This window comes from Lactuca saligna, chromosome 1 (genome assembly GCF_052625555.1).
Source record: "Lactuca saligna cultivar CGN05327 chromosome 1, ASM5262555v1, whole genome shotgun sequence".
Taxonomy (NCBI): Eukaryota; Viridiplantae; Streptophyta; class Magnoliopsida; order Asterales; family Asteraceae; genus Lactuca; species Lactuca saligna.
The window spans coordinates 107470156-107488934 of record NC_136417.1 but is presented as its reverse complement, the minus strand read 5'-3'; positions in this window follow the sequence as shown (position 1 = coordinate 107488934).

The following is an 18779-nucleotide window of genomic DNA, read 5'->3' as shown; positions in this document are numbered from 1 at the left end:
TGGTGGTTTGGATGAACTGGATGGTGTAGGATTGTTAGGTGTCAAGTGAGGACTTGTACACACACTATGATCGTAATGAACATATAATCACACATATATGCACTCAATTAGTCTTAAATTACTAATTGATCATGTTAAGACATCCTAGAACATAATAAACACTTTATATAAGTGTTATAAGCCCTAGTTATTGTGGGACAAGGTACTTGGGTTTAGGGTTCCAAAGGACCCCATACTTGAGTTTACTCTCCATATAACCTCACACATGGAGTTTATGGTTGTAAACTCTTGAGTTTACGGCTGTAAACTCCAAGACTTAATGTCCTTGGTTGTTTTGAGGTGTTAAATGATCCCTAGAAGCATTCCAACTTTGTGGGTTAATTCTTGGAAGTGTTTAGGGCATAATTTCACTCCTTTGAGGAGTTTACGGCCCTAAGGCCATTTCCTTTGGAGTTTACTGTCGTAAACTCCCTTTGAATGGTGTTTTTGATGCCTTCAACTCTCATGTACATGTAGTATAGGTCTTAGACTTTTATCCCAAGCATATGAAGGCCTTAGGCACACTTTGGTGTCCTTCTTTCATATTTACGGGCGAAGAGCTTTATTAGGGCCGTAATCACCCAAAAATATGGGTTTTTGATGTGTTTTAGTCCTTGATTTAAGTAGGAACAATTTCATGTAAATGTCTAAGGCTTTAGGTGTCTTAAAAACACACTTTGGTCCATGATTTTGGAGTTCACGGTCCAAGATCTTCTTGGGCCGTGAACACCCAAAACCTGGTGATTCTTGGTTGTTTTCATCTCCCAAATACACCTATATATGAGTCCAAGGTAGTTTCATATCACGGGGGAAAGGCTAGGCTTTGTTTCAGGAGTTTACCACCCAAGAACACCTTGGGGAGTAAACTCCTAAATCTAGTTATTTAGCCATCTAATTCATGTTATAAACACATAATAAGCTTTCTAACACTACTAGAGGGAGTTACTCATGTTTTTGTATAAAAACCCGAAGATCCGTGAGAGAGAAAATGACTTTTCTCTAGTTGAGAATGCGAATAATGAATGAAATTGGTTAAGAATTCTATTTATAGTCCTGAGATATTTTTGGCAGAAAATATTTTTATTCCCGAAATGATTTCTAATATAATAGAGTGTTGGAATAACAGTGTTGCACGAAACCCTAGTGCATCCACTCTCCTGATATCTCCTGAAGTGTAAACCCTGAATTACTCAAACTTATCCGAAAAGTCTGAAAATTTACTGTGACTGTTATAACTTCAATTGAAGTGATATTGTTTGTTCAGAACGGAAATTCCAGGTTGTCACACTATAAGCAACAGAGTAAAACCCATTGATTTAATGCAGAACTATCGATCTTCCGACAACACTAGAAATCGACAAACACAAAGTGAATACTCGGAAACCCGAAAAAAACTTAGAGAGTGGGTGAGAGGCTTTCAATTTTCGTGAGGTAACCAAATGGCTCCCAGGGAGCAGTATTTATAGGTATCGAAAACCAAGAAGGCATGAAACGGGACCCCATAGGTCGGCCCCAGAAACCTTAGGGCAACGACTTGCTCTCCAAGCAAGCCGTTTCCTGATCCTTTTAGAATGCCCCGATGACTTATCCTCCACGAAGTCAACATCGGTCAACCATTTGACTGGATCGGTCAAACCGGCTTGACCTGAACTCGTCAAAAATAAAAGCTCCACAACTCCCAACGACCGATGCATCGTGCCATGTGCGCCTAAATCGTGCCATTCCGCGCACTCGTGGCATCGGCTAGTGCTAGGCTAGGCTAGGTGCGCGCGTAGGCTTGGCCCATTCCTTTGATCAACTAAAGCCTTTGAAGTCCTATCAAGGGAATTGTTGGGTTTTGAGCACTCTAACACTCCTAAGTGTACATGCAACCCTAAATACCTTGGATCTATGTTTTCTCTATTATACATGCGATAAGAATATCCAAGGTATTATCCTAATCTAGCATACAAAACAATGAGTGTAACAAGATAGAATACATACCTCTTTGATGTAGAAAGTCTTCATGAAGCTTGAGTGCCTAGCCCCAATAGTGTGGAAGCCTCAAATGGAATCACAGTTATCAAAACACTTAGAATAACTTGAGAAAGTTCTACACTTCATGAAATCGGCTAGCCCTTTGTTACTCTCTCTAGTGGCCGATTTTTGTCAAGAATAATATCTTTATATAGTGTTACAGTTAGGGTAAATCCTTAATTGCCATGGCTTTCCATTTCCTTGGATCCATGGGTTCAAATACACCATGGAGCATCCATGGACCATCCTATGGGTTTTAGCCCAACTTGATTATCCATGGAGCATTAGCCCACTATATAAGTATGGATGATTTACACAATCAACCCATATATTTAATTAGTCTTCTTTTGATCACTTAATTAATCCTAGATTAACTCTTGATCAATACTAATTAAATAATCTTATTATTCTTATTAATATACTAGAACTTATAATATATTAATAACCATAAGTGTCTTATTTCTCTCATTATAGTCTATCTAAGTGCATGACGGTTTGTAACCCAAATGGACCATGCCGGGTCGGGTCAAGTCTTACCAATTATAGTTATGGACTTAGAAATTAATCCAACAGTCTCCCACTTGGATAAGTCTAAAACTATTATTGCGTATGACTTCAGGAACCAACTGGCAATCGTAGCTCTCAAAAGCTTCTGTCAAACTCTGATCTTGTAGATGAACTCTGACCTTGTCAATGACTTGTCCATTAGATAAGGGATCATATAATCCTCTGTTCTCATGATATCAGCCGGACAAATACATGGAACAACGTCGTACTTATTGTCCAACAGTTTGTTTCCCGATTTTGGATTTGTTTGACAAAGAACTTAATCGAACACATCAATTCAGTTCTGACCGGCCGGTACATAGGTCACAACAAAATCATCGAGGGGCCCAGATATCGCTTCTATTTCTAGAAGGAACAGATAAACTTCGACTCATATACTTGTTCTACTACTTGTTGAATTGTACACAAAGGCACGTTTTATAACATCAAGTTACTGATGCGTTTACGTGCAATCAATGCACAACCAACTCATAGGTAACAACTCATATCTCTAGGTTTGAAGATTTATATGATATTACCGTCTCACGATCACTCGAGATAAATTCCATGAAGTGATACAAGTGAGCGTGGGTTTATTCCAATACTCATAACTTATGAGCACTCATGAATGTTGTAGCAACCATTGCCATGACTAAACCCATTTAGCCATCTACAAACCCGATTCATGATAGTCTTGATTCATACCTACTTCCAATATATGAACGACTATGGAGTGTTTAAATAACTTAGTCATTCGAAAAGAATAACCTAGCTATTTTGGAAGTCAAAACATGCAAAGTGAAACTAATAATCGAATCTAATATGGTCTCATAACCCTTTGGAATATAAATAAAACCACTTTTTATTTATCACCATATTGATTACACATTATTCAATGTTTCAAATAATCAACTTAAGACTTGAATAAAAACAACAGTCGTCCCATGTTCCTAGCATGTACACTTTGTTTTTCTAAATAATAGTTATGCCATACCTCAAGTATGCACACTATGTTTGTCTATGATCCTTACATTGTGATGTAGATCAATTGAACATGATTCCAATGATACTCATTTCACAATCCCAAATCCTTATTGTAAATGCAAGAATTCCAAATTCATGTCGTTTACTAAAATCTGTTAGATTCTAAACCTATATGCATTGATCCTCTTGTAATGATTATGCACGAAGTCAGAAAGACTTGACAACAACCATTACAGAGCATTCCAAAGGAGATCAGCTCCTTGGGAACATCCTCCTTGCATTAAGTTTCCTAATCTTACATAGATTGAATAATTACTAACTTTGAATCATTTCCAGATCCCATTTTGACTATCACTTCTGAACAAGAGTTGGCTCCTTACAGATTATGTCAATATGGTCCTTCCAGAATTATCACTATACTTCCAACTGTCCTTGAGAAACCAATCTTTGGTAAACCTTAGATTGTCCTCGAAAATTGTTTAATCACTTTAGTCATATCCATTTCTAGACTTTCCCCTTCTAAATGCCTTAAGCATTTGGAAAATTTAGAAAAGATGAATATTATAGCACATGCAATCGATCCTATATCCGAAGCACATGGGACACGATTCATGATGTTTGACATAAAGACATGATACTAGACCAGTCTTTTGCTACAATATTTTTATTTATTTGCCATGTTTTCAAAATTTAACTATGAAGAGGGATGCCGTAATCATAATCGAATTTTGAAAACGCAATATATATATAGAATTTCTTCAAGTTGAACCATTCCAACACAAAATTCATATATATTCTTGACTAAAGATGATTAAACTCTCAATCTAAGCTTTAGAATTGAAATGAAGTATAATTTCCTCTCCCTTAATTATAGCAAAACAACTTTTCAACCCCTGCAAGTTCACGAATTGAAACTTCGTTTTCTATAATTAACATTGCTAACTTGCAACAGTAATCATAATAATCATGCTCCCACTAACATGATGATTATCAGCATAACACTTATGCTCCCACTAGCTCTGACATATTTCCAGAAATCTGCTGGACTTCTGAAATTTAGATTCATACACCCTTTCTTAGATAGCTTTCATGTGTGTCTAAACAATTTTCAGAACTACGAAAAGGGATGCCTTAATCATAGTCTCAATTGATTAGGCATTTGCCATTTCTCACAAGTCCATGTTAGTGTGCCGGTTAACCACACGCGCTCCACTAACGACTTTTGAAAATGCAAATAACATACTTGATATCTACGTAAAATCTACTTAGTGAAAGCGTTTCCTCACCATCATTTTCATGAATCGGAGAGAAACCTTATGGCACTTAGATTTTATAGTGTATGAGTTCTTATCCATGTGAATTTGTCAAAACCATAATCACAAGATAAGGTTAGTGACAAATCCAAACTCATATGGATTGAACTTGTTCAATCTTAATTTCTTGTCACCTTGGTAGCTCAAGGCCCACCAATGCTTCCAAGTTGAACTCTGATAACTCACATGCAAATCCAACTTATTTGAAGTAGGTACAGAAATAAGAATTATGTCAACACGATAGGTTGCAAACCTTAAGTCGTGTGCTAGTGATAAATTACAGGTTTCACTCTTGATTAAATCTTGAAACTCTTTCAGGATCTTTAAGGCTCCCACTGTCCCCTTGACATATAAGTTTTCCTAGTCAAGAACCATTCCTAGACAAAACAAATGTTCAAGGGATAGTGCGGATTCTTATCAAGACTAACACTTCACACAATTGGTCTTAGTTGGTCTCTGTCTCATCCAAGACATCACAACTTACCAATCTCAAATGTACAAGAGTAGAAAACATTTTACACTACATTTGATAAGTGTTTTAAACCTTACTTTATGTCACTCAATGTTACAATCTTGGAGTATGACTCTAAGAATTGTTTTGGAACGAAGTATGACTCATCTTCTTGATTTTAACCAATCCAACAATTCTTCTTAGCCATAACAATGCACTAATACGTCCTTAGAGTATGAATTTGTGATATGGTTTCCATATCATTAATATGATCATAAAACTGATACTAAAGTACTCTCCCATCTTTTCAGATTTGAGAAACTTTTATCCTTCTGCCTAATTTGATTCTTCTTATTCGCTCTGCCATACATTGGAACCTTTCCAATGTTACAGAATTATACTTAACCTTATAAGTATAATCATATTTACTAATCTATAGTAAATCATGACAAATCAATCTTTGTGGTGAACCTTGACCAGTGAACACCCAATGTACCTAATTCCTTAGTCCTTCGATTGACTCACATATACATGTGATCAAATAATTAGTCTTAATTTTTCAAAGATGAAAATTTTCATTCATCATACAATACAACTTGTATGATTCCAAGTTTCTGTCAAATTGAAACTTGGGTGATGAAAAACTTTCTTCATTTGGTAAATTCAGTCACTACCACAAATGAAAGAATCAAATCCACTTTCCAGTATTGCTATTACTAGAAACATATAAGCAACAATTTTCCACAGATGCCATTGTAGGGATATTTTTAAAATAAATAAAATTAAAACCCTTTTTTCTTTTATTTTAAAACTTTGCGGAAAAACTCATCCTTACAATCCACATGAAAACCTTGTTGTTATCTATTCATAAGCAATATATTATAACTCTTAAGCAACAGCTCAAAATTCTGATTACCGAACCATGCGATCAAAACCCACCTTCGCAATCAGAATCAACATATACTTACTTTAAGCTTCCTATCTTTTCTTTTGATTCTTAAAAACATCAACATGTGACCCATTCACATTATGTAATAAGAATCTCCAAATAGGAACTTAATAGAGTAAGTCAGTGGACTTTAACTGAAGTAGAGTCAAACCTCTTGACTTCATCAACCTTATGACCTTTCAGGTGAATAGGGCAGCTTCGCAACCAATGCCCCTTCCTTTGGCAACAAAACACATGTAGAACCTTTGGTAATGGCACATGAGACTATCTCAGACTTAGCCTTTCTCTTTACCATTTGGTCAACCGAGTTGACTATGGCCGATCCCTTTCCATTGGGAAGAGAAATGCTTTTCTAGATATCCAATGCTACCATTGCCAATGTCCATTTAAGGTTTGGGAAGTTGATCTTCTAACAAAATTTGCTTTACTAGTGTTCCAAATCATTGCTGATTCCGCAACACAAAGCAAATAGATAAGATCATTAACGCTCGTGTCATAGTCTGTCTCATAGTAGTCCCAAAGTGACCCGCTATGTTACTAAGAAAGTGATTGAACATCCAACTTTCACGAGACTTTGACACCCAACTCTCCCGGCTTGTCAATATGTGACTACATCTCCAAGATGTGACCACACCAAGACCTTAACTTGCCAATAGGGCTGAAGTGACTTTAAGCTTTTCAAGAACTTGTGGGTGAGGGAGAATAATTGGAGGAGATAGAGGAAGTGAAGCATGATGTTGAGGAACATCATCTTCAAGAGATTTGGGAAGATCATAAATGTCTAAACCAGACATGTTTTGGGAGATATTCAAGATAGTTGATTTAAAGTCCTTAATATGACACCCAATATGAAATATCAAGGCTAGGACCCATCATAATATTTTACAATTTGGAAGAGGGATGCCGTAATCCAAGCTATAAAATATTTAATGGTAGGCGAATGACGATTCACCAATTCCCACCATGAAAAATGAAATAATTTATTAGGTTTTAATTGGATTTGAAATTCCTAGATCTTTTGAGATTCATTGAACTTTTCAATGGCATGTTTCAATCTCGAGTGTGCCCTCTCAAATTTTGTGACTGGGATGCCGAGGATCACAAAACAAGGTGTGGATAACCATACCAATTCACTTGGTACCCTTAATATTATCACCTAATAAATGTGCTGGTTAACCACATACGCTCCATTGATCTATGACAAACATTAAGTCACCCTTCGTGGTCCTTACTAGTCCAAGTTAGTGTGCCGGTTAACCACACACGCTCCACCAACGACTTGGTAAGGTACAAAGTGTGAATTTCATGGGCTAGCACCAAATTCACATTTTTCCTAAAGTAACTAAGATTGGGAATTATTAAGATTTTAGTTACTTAGTATTTATCATTAATACTTTTAATGAAGGGAGAATTTAAAGTCATTGTCCTACCTGTTCGGCTAACAACCCTCCACCGATCAAGCAAGCGGTGGGTGAGAGTATACACCCATTAAGTCGCCATTTTATAGGCAACAACCTTATACCCACCTTATAGACCGGTTTCGTGAATGAGGCCTACTAACGGTAAAATGACTTGTTCTTATACATATATATAATAATTAACCATTAATTTTATAAATAGTATAAGTGTTGAATTTTAACTCTTTAAAAATTCTAAGGGCTAACTTGGAATTAAAGTATTCATAAGAGAAAACTTTTCAAATTCCAAAACTTGAGGGCAAGTTTTGAAACTATTCAAAACTAATTAATTCCATAACTTATGTGTTTAAAGTAGTTTTAATCCAAAAAACTCTTCAAGTTCCATAACTTATGGAAGACTTTAAACTAATAAAAGAATTAACTTTTCTTTATTTTTTTTATATCTTATGGAATTAATTAAGGTTACACTTTATTTATTTATTTATTAATGAAGTGATTCTTGAATTTCCATAACTTGAGGACAAGTTATGGAGTCATAAAAAAAATATTCAATCACACAAGACTCTTCATTTTGTAACCATTACCAACTTTTATGAGTTTTATGAGTCTTTAATGTGACTCTTCATGTAACTTAAGGACAAGTTACACAAACACATTTTACACTCAACTCTTAGATTAAAATGGATTGAAAACAACTATTTCAATTAACTTTTCTATTAATCTAAGCAACTTATAAGAACAAGATAATTCAAATCAAACTTTCTCATGTAATTAGTCTAAACCTTAAACTAATACAAAACATGAATCTATTGGCAATTATCTTTGAAAATGGATTAGCATGAACATTACCACATTAAAAAACAAGTTTATAAGTTCAAAAACAACTTAAGGTAATGTTCCTAGTCCATTTCTAGCCAAAAACCTCGAAACTATGCTGTCTGGGGTCCAACTCGTCGAGTGCATGTACAAAACTCGGCGAGTTGGATGCATTTTGCCTTGGACTCGTCGAGTCCCTTCATGGACTCAGCGAGTCTGCTGGGCTGACAGCATCAAAACTCGATTTTTCAGCTCCATTTGCAAGTATAACAAGAAAACAAGGCTAGGCTCTGATACCACTGTTGGGTTTTGAGCATTCTAACACTCCTAAGTGTACATGCAACCCTAAATACGTTGGATCTATGTTTTCTCTATTATACATGCAATAAGAATATCCAAGGTATTATCCTAATCTAGCATACAAAACAATGAGTGTAACAAGATAGAATACATACCTCTTTGATGTAGAAAGTCTTCATGAAGCTTGAGTGCCTAGCCCCAATAGTGTGGAAGCCTCAAATGGAATCACAGTTATCAAAACACTTAGAATAACTTGAGAAAGTTCTACACTTCATGAAATCGGCTAGCCCTTTGTTACTCTCTCTAGTGGCCGATTTTTGTCAAGAATAATATCTTTATATAGTGTTACAATTAGGGTAAATCCTTAATTGCCATGGCTTTCCATTTCCTTGGATCCATGGGTTCAAATACACCATGGAGCATCCATGGACCATCCTATGGGTTTTAGCCCAACTTGATTATCCATGGAGCATTAGCCCGCTATATAAGTATGGATGATTTACACAATCAACCCATATATTTAATTAGTCTTCTTTTGATCACTTAATTAATCCTAGATTAACTCTTGATCAATACTAATTAAATAATCTTATTATTCTTATTAATATACTAGAACTTATAATATATTAATAACCATAAGTGTCTTATTTCTCTCATTATATTCTATCTAAGTGCATGACGGTTTGCAACCCAAATGGACCATGCCGGGTCGGGACAAGTCTTACCAATTATAGTTATGGACTTAGACATTAATCCAACAGGAATAAGCTTATAAACCCACAAAAGTTTCTTCCCCCCACCAATGTGGGATACAAAGGAAATTGCCAACTTGTAAATCCTTTATATATATATAAAGTTCCAACAATCCCCCACCAAGTTGGAAGGTTTCCTTTCACTCAGATTGATGATGTCACTTGGGTGTCACGAAGATTAAACCCTAGTTTAATGGGAACAAACAAGAAGAGACCTATTCAATGGTATCCTTATAGTTTTAAACCATGAACCTTAATGACCTCTCCGGTTTACCCCCACACAACACAAGTCATCTTTTTGTTCTCCCTGATCACTAATATGGCCATGTGCTATAAACCCTTTTCATGACCCTTTAGAAGATAAACCACTAATCTTCACTTGAGGCGGCACCACCTCTAGATCATATAGGCAAAGTTTTACAACATCATCGTTTCTTAGATGTCTCCAAAACTTTGTTAAGAGTCGTAACTCAACCTCGTTCTCGGAAACGACGTATTATCCTACCTCACATGGATCTATCAATAATGATAGTGCCTTCTACCGTTAGTGACTTCATTGTTATCCTTTAAACTTGAGAATTAGGAGCACTAATTTCAAGTTGGTAAACAGATCTGCCAAGTTTCTACTTGTCTTGACAAAGACAACCTTGATGGTACCACTTTCAATAGTTGTCTCACAAAATTGTGCCACAGACCTACATGTCTCGAATTCCCCTTATATATCGCATTATATACTTTAGACAGTGTGGCCTCACTATCATAGTACATGGGTATTGAAGGCATAGGGATATCCCACAAACGGATATCCATAAGTAGATCTCAAATCCACTCTGCCTCTTTGCCCGTTTCTACTAAGGCAATTAGCTCTGCTTCCATCGTTGAATGAGCTATGCATGTCTGTTTCTTACACGCCCAAGAAATAGCACCACCAGCTAGAGTATAAACCCAACCATGTGTTGATTTTGAATCACTAGTGTGATCAATCCAATTGGCATCAGAATAACCTTCAAGTATTCCATTAGATGAAAAAAACGTCAACTCAAAAGTACTTGTCCTTTTTAGGTATCCTAGTACTCTACCCACTGCCTTCCAGTGCTCCGTCCCTCGATTAATAGTATACTAACTCAGTTTGCTGACAACGAATGCGATGTCAGGTCGAGTGCAGTGAGTAGCATACGTCATGCTTCCAACTACACTAGCATATTCTAGTTGAGCCACTGCTCGACCATAATTCACCTTTATCTTCACACTTGAATCAAAAGGAGTGTTGGATTCTTTAATGTTCAAATGTTGAAGCTTTATTTTCACACTAGAATACCTTCTAGGTGAGTGCCAATGATCAACATATCATCAACATAAAGACATATAACAACTATGTAATCAGATGTATGTTTAGAATAAATACATTTGTCAGCACTATTGTGTTGAAAACTAAAGGTAGTCATAGTCGTGTCAAATCTCTCATGCCACTGTTTAGGAGCTTGCTTCAACCCGTACAAGGATTTAACAAGTCTACACACTTTTTTTTCTTGTCCAGGTATCACAAAACCTTCAGGTTGCTCCAAAAAAATCTCCTCCTTGAGATAACCATTTAGAAAGGTTGTCTTCGCATCCATTTGATGAATGCACAATCCTTTCAAAGCTGATATTGCTATGAGAGTTCTAATAGAACTAATCCTAGCAACAGGGGCATAGGTATCAAAATAATCATTGCCTTCTCGCTATCTATATCCCTTAGCAACTAATCTTACTTTATAGGCAGATATGGATCCATCTGGATGATACTTTCTCTTGAATATCCACTTGGATCCTATGGGTTCTCTCCCCTTGGGTAGATCAGCTAACTCCCAAGTTCCATTACCATGACTGAATCCATTTCATCATTGATGACTTCCTTCCGCAAAGGCGCATCTCGAGACGTCATGACTTCAATAAAAGTTTTAGGATCATCATCTAAATTAATGGCATAGATGACCTCTCTCATCAATTTCTTTTTTGTTCCTTCGACGAAATAAGAATAGAAACTGTCTCCAAAACTTTTCTCTATTCTAGCCCTAGTACTTCTCCTTGGTTCCTCTACAATAGGAGGAGGTAGGAGTAATTTTTGAGAAGTACTTGTAGGTGCCGTATGACTGGAGTTTTCTTCATCCCTAGAAAACTTGTCCTCAAATAATTCCACATCTCTGGATTCCACAATAACACCTGATTCAATATCTAATCACCGGTAATCCTTGCTATTGTGAGCATATCCAATAAATATACTCTTATTATCTCTTGCTCCCAGTTTAGTTCGCTTAGGATCGGGAGTCTAATAATAAGCAACACACCCCCACACTTTCAAATAGTCTAGGTTAGGATTTCTACCTTTCGATAACTCATAAGGGCTTGTAGGAATCACACGACTAGTGATCCTATTATGAACATAACAAGCAGTTAATAGTGCTTCCCCCCACAGATTGTTTGGTTGACCCGATTGGTTCAACATACAATTGACCATCTCACAAAGGGGTCGGTTCTTTCTTACAGCCAAACCATTCTTTTGGGGAGTGTATGGTGAAGTTCTCTCATTTTGATTCGATTCTCTTCACAGAATGTGTCAAACTGTTGGTTGAAATATTCCCCGCCTCTATCCGAGCGAAGAATTTGATGTGTCTTTCAAATTGATTTTCGAACTCAGCCTTATACCACTTAAATGCATCAAAAGCTTCATCTTTTGATCTCATCAACTAAATCTATAGATGTCGACTGAAGTCATCATAGAATGTGATGAAATACCTTTTTCTTCCTCGAGTAAGGATTCCATTTAACTCACATATATCAGAATGAATCAAGTCAAGTAATGATGTATTTCTCTTAACTGATGGAAATGGTTTCTTAGTTAACTTTGATTTCACACATGTTTCACATTTTTCAAAATCTTTTGTGTCATATTTTAACATTCCTTTAATTTGCATTTTTTTCAATATTTTTAACATTAGTGTGAGCTAAACGTTTATGCCATAAAGAAATTGAACAAACAAAATAACCAGAAAAGTTCACTTCATTCACATTAGCAACCAATCCACCAATTACATCATTACCAACACTTGACACGCTAGCAACACTAGAACTACCACTCTCAACACTAGGAACACTCATATTACCCTCATCACTAAGGCAAAAGCGATGCATCCCCAAACAATTGTTCGCCCTCCCAATGTATTTTTAGCCTTTAGTGATCACAATCTTGCCTTTCTCAAGCACCATCTTGAACCCACCCTTGTGAAACTTGTTTGCAGAAACCAACCCCTTTGAGATAGTAGGAACATGAAGAACATCTCGAAGGGTTTCCCATTCACCACGTGTGAACCTCAACCGAACATCACCTCTTCCTTGAACTTCAGCTCTGTGTCCATCAACCTAGACAACGACCGTCCCATGTGGCATTGGGCGGTAAGTGCGGAAGCTATCTCATTGCCCACAAACATGCACAGTGGCTCCAATGTCCACAAACCATCCTCGAGCACTGATTGCTTGGGTAAGATAGGAGATCATAAAAATCTCTCCAAGGTTCACACTTGCCACCATGTAAGTCATGTGCTACCAGTCCTGATTTGCGATCCTTGCATTCTCTCGCATAATGCCCAATCTCTCCGCAGACGTGGAAAGGTACGACCTTCTTCGGCTTTGAATTAGGATTCTGATGTCCTGGTTTCTTGAAGCTTTGTTTCTTGGGTCTGAAGTTCTTCTTGTTCTATCCCCCAGACTTGCCTTTGTGACTAGAACCCCCAGCTGACACACGATGCACACTCGATCCGAATTTACCACGCTTGTCCCTGATGCGAGTTTCCTCCTCAATGCGGAGGTGTTTCATCAGATCATCCAAGAAGTAGTCCTCATACTTATGCATCATTCTCTTAGAGAAATCTTTCCACGAGGGTGGCAGTTTTGCGATAATTGCACCAACCTGAAAGAGTTATGGAATAGAGATGGAGAGTGCGTTCAACTTGTTGACCATGACTTGGAGTTCATGAACTTGCTCCATGATTGATTTTTCATCAACCATTTGAAACTCTAGGTACTTAGACACAAGGTACTTGTTAGTACCTTCCTCATGTGCCTTGTACTTAAGTTCCAACGCATTCCATAGCTCTCTTGGATCTTTGACCGGCGCGTAAAGATGATAGAGCCGATCAGATATGGAGTTCTTGATGTGACCCACACACAGTTCCTCAGACTCTCTACGTAGAGTCCTTTGCCTTTCCAGTTCTGTGATGACTGTTGGGTCCACAGTTTTCCTCGCCTGGGGAATTGGATTAGCAGGAATTGGTGCCGGTTCTGGGTCCAACACGAAGGAGAGCTTCAAAACATGAAGCATGAACTTGAACTTTTCGGCCCAACGGGTGTAGGTCTAACCATAAAATTGGTCAATTTTGGCAAACTCTTGGTTCATGAAGTGGAGGCTAGAAGTAGTGTCCATTAGTCTGTTGATTTATCACAATAAAAAACCTTTAAGAATTTAGAAAATCAAACTAATAGACACGCAAGGAAACTGACAAATAATATTGAGAATTATGTGTCGACTAGTTGTGAATAATAGATCCAATTATTATTATTATATTTACCAAGTTTCATCCAAAACCAGATCAATCCTTCATGATTAGATCTAATTATAAGAAAGGAAGAAGAAGACTGTCCTGTTCTTGGACGAAAGTAAATGCAAGTCAAAAAAGTAAAACGGACCTGTTGATGGCTGATCTTGAACTTCAAATAACTGCACGGATCGGACTCCTGTCCTTAAAGGTTTTTACTTTGCTTCTACTGGCTGTAAGCAATAGAGTAACACCCCAGGATTAAATGCAGACCTATCGATCATCCAATAGCACTGGAAATCGACAAACACAAAGCAAATACTCGGAAACCAGGAAAAAATGTAGACAGTGGGGGAGAGGCTTTCAATTTTCGTGAGGTAACCAAATGGCTCCTAGGGAGCAATATTTATAGGTATCGAAAACCTAGACGGCATGAAATAGGCCCCCATAGGACGGCCCCAGAAGCCCTAGGGCGACGACCTGCTCTCCAAGCAAGCTGTTTCCTTATCCTTCTAGAATGCCCCGATGATTTATCCTCCATGAAGTCAATGCCGGTCAACCATCTGACTGGATCGGTCAAACCGGCTTGACCCGAACTCGTCAAAAATAAAAGCTCCTCAGCTCCCAGCGACTGATGCGTCGTGCGCCTAAATCACGCACTCGCGGCATTGGCTAGTGCTAGGTTAGGCGCTCGCGTGGGCTTGGCCCATTCCTTTGATCCACTAAAGGCTTTGAAGGCCTATCAAGGGAATAAGCTTATAAACCCACAAAAGTTTCTTCCCCCCACCAATGTGGGATACAATGGAAATTGCCAACTTGAAAATCCTTTATATATATAAAGTTCCTACATATTTGATGTTGTCAAGCCATTGGATGTTTGGGATGAATGAGATGGAATGTGGTGACCATGTTACTATTACACTGAATGTGACTCAATATGATGATGGTGATGTAGTTATTAAGGAGTGTGTGATGGGTTTTAGCTATAAGAACATCCTATGTGCTCATGCAAACCCTAATGCTTAGATCTAGGTTTCTCTATTGTGCATGCAATTCATCCAAGACTTTAAACCCTAGTTCTATCATACAATTAAACATATTAACATGAAAAAGAGGTTTAGATCTTACCTTGATTGTTATGTAGCAATAACAATCACAAATCCACCTGGTAATGACTTTAGAAAGCTTAGAGTCACAATTGTCACTCCTCTAATGGCTCACAAACACCAAGAGCAATAGGATGAAGAATAAGGAGAGAGGAGGCTGCCCAAAATGTGTGGAAACCCTAGAGAACAAGTTCACCACGTTTTTAGGGCTTAAGGGTCCTTTAAATAGTGAGGCTATTAGGGTTATCTAACAAGGAAACCCTAATTTGGATGCTTAGGCCCTAAGCAACCCATGGACTCCCTCCTTAGAGGCCTAGGACGATTTCTAATGGGATTCCCCATAGAATTCGCCCACCCCTCTAATATGGAGTCTATTAGCCCAATATTCAACTATTACACAATTGACAATTCTAGTCCCTTAAGTTTAATTAATGTCTTTTAGCCACAAACTCAATTCTTATTAACTCTTGACTAATATTAATTAAACAATATGATTTCTCCTTTAATATATTATTTTTAATAAATCATAATTAATCCTCTCTCTCCATAGTTCATCCTCTCAAGTTGCTTTCGTGAAGGCAACCCAAAAGAACCATGCACCATCGGGTCAAGTACATACCAAAATAGTTATGGACTTAGAGACTAATCCAATGGTCACCCACTTGGATAAGTCTAATAACTATTATGCGTATGACTTCAGATACTAATCTACAATCGTAGCTTTCCAAAGCCGCTGTCAACTCTCATCTTATCAGATACACGTGTCCTTTAGATAATAAATCATATATTCCTCCATTCTAGATATCATATAGATATGAGACATGAATTCTAATCATTCTCTCTATACTATTTCCCGACTTCCGATTCATGATGACTGACACAATTGACCCATCAATTTAGTCTCGGCTTGGCCAAGCGCTTAGGTGCTATCACTAAATCATGGAGGGGCCCAAAGATATCGCTTTTATCCTACTTTGGATAAAAGGAATGGATAAAATTTGACTCAATGCTCTCTTGCACTCACTTACCGAATCACACACAACAATATGTTTTATAACACCAACTTACTGGTGCGTTTACATATTATCAATGTGCAACCGACTCGCAAGATACAATTCACACATCACGGTTTCAAGAATATAAGATATTATCGTCTCACCAATCACTCGTGATAAAATCCATGAAGTGATCCAAGTGAGCGTGGGTTTAATCCAATGCTCAAATCATATTCATAAGCACTCATGAACGTCACAGCAAACATTTGCTTATGTCTAATACACTTTAGACAATCCACACACCAATTCACGACAGTCTTCATTCATACCTACTTCCAACATATTAACGACTATGGTCCGTTCGAATAATTTGATTGTTCTGAACCAATTAAATTATTTAGGAAGTCAAAACATGCAAAGTGAAACACAAGAATAATACTAATCCCATATGGACCTAAACTTTTTAGTATAAATAAAACACCTTTTATCTATCACCATATTGATTACTCATTATTTGTTGTTTCGGGTAATCAACTTCTTACTTGAATTATTACTACACTTGTCCCATGCTCTTAGCATGCACACAATGCTTACCTACGATCCTTACTTTGTGAAATAGATCAAATGAACACATTTCCAATCATACTCATTTCACAACTCCCAATCCTTATCACAAGTGTAAGAATATCAAATTCTTGCCACATATAGAGTATTTCAGATTCTAACATTTTATGCAATGAACCTTTTGTAATGTCACTGCACTAAGGTCACAATGACTATTGCTAATGAATTAGAAAGCTCTATATCGAAAATTGTTACAAGACAATTCCATAGATGTGATGTCTCTCACTCAAAGTACATTCCTTTGAACATCCTTCTGCATAAAAGTTTCTAATCTAGACATAGATTCTCAATTTCCAACTCCCAATATCGAAACCTTTCCATACTTACCATATCACAGCTCATTCTTAATAGAATCTTATCTATTCATAATAATGTCGATATGCTCCATCCAATATCATACTTCCAACTACTCACAAGCGACCAATCCTAAGCAAGCTTTAGATCATCCTTTTCTAGTTGTTTAATTATCTTAGTCAAAACCGATTCTTGTCCTTTTTCCCTCTAAATGCGCTAGACATTTGGAAAATTTTAGAATGGTCACATATATTAGCACTGGCAATCAATCCTATACCTGAAGCGTATGGAACACAATGCATAATATCTTACATAAAGATATGATACTTTATCAATTTTCTGCCATAATATTTTATGTGTCTCGTTCTTACAATTCGAACTATGAAGAGCGATATCGTAATAATAATCAAAATTTAAGAACGCACTATGTATCCTTGACTAAATTTATTAACATTCCACAACCTAAGCCTTTAGATTTGAAATGAAGTACAATATTCTCTCCCTTAATTATAGCAAAACAACTATTCAACCCTTACGACTTTGCAAAGGATAACTAATGTTTTCTATAATTAATATTTCTAACTTGCAATATTTGTTTTAATAATCATACATGCACAACATTTATGCTCCCACTATCATGATGATTATTATCAAATAAGCATAACTCTTATGCTCCCACTAGCTTTGACATGTATTCAGAAATAACTTAACTTCCAGAAAACAATACTTATTGAATTCCTTAAGTTCATGTTTCTAATACCTAATGCTGTGATAATCCTTTATCTAAGTTTCTCAAACTTATACACCTTTGCCTTAGATAGCTCAGATGTGTGTCTAAACAATTCAGACTAACTGCCAAATCTCACAATTCGAATCATGGAAAGGGATATCGTGACCATAATTGAATTCGAGAATACGATTTCACAATCACTATCTTCTTAAAATCTCTTTTAGTGAAAGCATTTCCTCACAGTCATTTTCATGAAGGATGAAATTTTATGATACTTAGATTTTAATGTTGCATGTGTTCCTATCCATACAAATTTGTCAAAACCAAAGTTTGCGAAAAATCCAAACTCATATGGACCGAGCACTCTTAATTTTGATTTCTTACCTTATGTTAACACGACTGCCCACCATGTCTTCCAAGTAGTTAAGCAGCTCACCCTTTCCTATCAATGTACTTTTCATTGATCAAGGTGCTTGCCTTTTATGCATTCAAATGAGAATTCATAGAACTCATATGCATAATTAACTCAATCGGAATGGCACAGAAACAAAATAGTGTCAACACGATAGGTTGTAGACCTCAACTTGTGTGCTAGTGATGATCAATAAGTTTTATTCGTGATTAGTTCTTGAAATTTTTCGAGACCATTAAGACTCCCACTGACTCCTTGACATATAAGATTCTCTTGTCAATAAACATTTCTTGACAAACAATTATTCAAGAGTTAGTGTATCTTTTATCAAGATAAAACACTTCACAAAATTTGGTCCTAGTTGGTCTTTGTCTTATCCAAGACATCACAACTTTCCACATTTGATGAATGTAACCTTCTTAAGACTTTTCACTCAATGTCACAATCTTAACTCTAAGACTTG